The sequence below is a fragment of the Vicia villosa genome, unplaced genomic scaffold, assembly GCF_029867415.1.
Source record: "Vicia villosa cultivar HV-30 ecotype Madison, WI unplaced genomic scaffold, Vvil1.0 ctg.003574F_1_1, whole genome shotgun sequence".
Taxonomy (NCBI): Eukaryota; Viridiplantae; Streptophyta; class Magnoliopsida; order Fabales; family Fabaceae; genus Vicia; species Vicia villosa.
In genome coordinates, this window is record NW_026706240.1 from 102,970 (window position 1) to 104,678 (window position 1,709).

The 1,709-nt window shown below is 40.0% G+C and overlaps 1 non-coding gene across 1 annotated transcript; it reads left to right on the plus strand.

Annotated features, from left to right (window-relative positions):
- The first annotated feature begins 300 nt into the window (after positions 1-300).
- On the plus strand, positions 301-407 carry LOC131641203 (small nucleolar RNA R71). The gene has a single exon (XR_009295452.1). It is a non-coding gene; the product is annotated as a small nucleolar RNA R71 (small nucleolar RNA).
- Positions 408-1,709: the final 1,302 nt, after the last annotated feature.

Genomic DNA, 1,709 nt, shown 5'->3' on the forward strand with positions numbered 1-1,709 from the left:
GCAGCAGCGGTGGCTGATGGAGTGATGGTTAAGTTTTCGATCTTTTGAGTTAAAGCGTCTACTTTAGCGTTAACGCGGTCTATACCACTTATTTCGTACATTCCTCCTTTGGTTTGGGTTTTCTCTAGAGCGGCTCGTTCTCCACCCCATTGGTAATGGTTTTGTGCCATGTTCTCTATGAGGTTGTATGCTTCATCATGAGGTTTGTCCATTAATGCTCCGCCAGCAGCGGCATCTATAGTCATTTTAGTGTTATAAAGGAGACCACCATAGAAAGTATGGATGATCAGCCATGGTTCGAGTCCATGATGAGGGCATAGTCTAAGCATGTCCTTGTAACGTTCCCAAGCTTCGAAGAGTGATTCGTTATCTTTCTGGGTAAATCCGTTGATTTGACCTCTTAGCATAGCAGTTTTGCTAGGCGGAAAGTATCTCGCTAAGAATACTCTCTTCAATTCGTCCCATGTAGTTATGGAATTAGAAGGCAGGGATTGAAGCCACGCTCTAGCTCTATCTCTCAAGGAGAAAGGAAAGAGACATAATCGAATAGCTTCGGAACTAACGTTGTTAGCTTTGACAATGCCGGCATATTGCACGAACACAGATAAATGGAGGTTGGGGTCGTCTCCAGGGCTTCCAGAGAATTGATTCTGTTGAACAGCTTGGACCAATGAGGGTTTCAGTTCGAAATTGTTTGCCTCAATCGCAGGTGGTGCGATACTTGAGTGCGGTTCAGCGCGTGAAGGAGCGGCATAGTCTCTAAGAGGAGGAAGAGCAACCATCTCTAACTTCGGGATAATTTGATTGATTTGATCAGTAAAGGTCAATTCCTGATTAATCGGAATTGGTGCTACTTCGGGAAGATTGTGAGCTCGATGTTTGACGTTAATGAAATGTTTGATCTCGTTAATTCATTGTATTAAATCTCCTCCTTGTGAACGAGTATTTCGCATACAATCGTTCAGAAAGAAAGAAAGAATTGCCCTAGTCTCTACGGTGTAACAGTGAGTTACGATATCGACTTAAATAGTCCCCGGCAACGGCGCCAAAAACTTGATCGCGACTTTATGTGTCTATTAATCTGATGACTGCAAGTGCACAGTCGTGTCGTGTAGTTTTAAAAGATATCGAATCCACAGGGACTATGAATCGATCTACCGTTATCTAAGGTTACTATGTAAAGCTAAGGCTACTAATAATTTGATTGTTCCTAAGGGAGAGTGATTGTGAATAGTAAGAAATATAATAATGAACAGATATCAGTATGTATTTTGTTTAACTTTAGGTGATCCGAAGGTCCATTGGCTAATGCATAATTCAATTAAAAATCTTTACTAATTCAATTGGTTAAAAATCCTCGTCTCAAACTTTCGCTCTGTTGATTTAGATTACTATCCTAACTCTTAATGTACGCTTTCGCCATCCCATTAGATATTAGAAAAGCTTTTTGGAAACAACGTAACTAATAAAATGCCTGTTTCATGAAGTTGTTATCTATTTAAATCTCCTAATCTCAAACTTTCGCTCTGTTGACTCGGAACATGCTAATATCCCTAACGTACGCTTTCGCCATCCCGCTCGGGTGTAAAAACATTTTTTGAAAATAAATAAGTCCTAATTAGTTTTAATACGCTTTCGCCATCCTTAAAACTAATGTCCTATGTCTACTATCCAGTTAAAGATCTCAAACTTTCGCTCTATTGATTTTA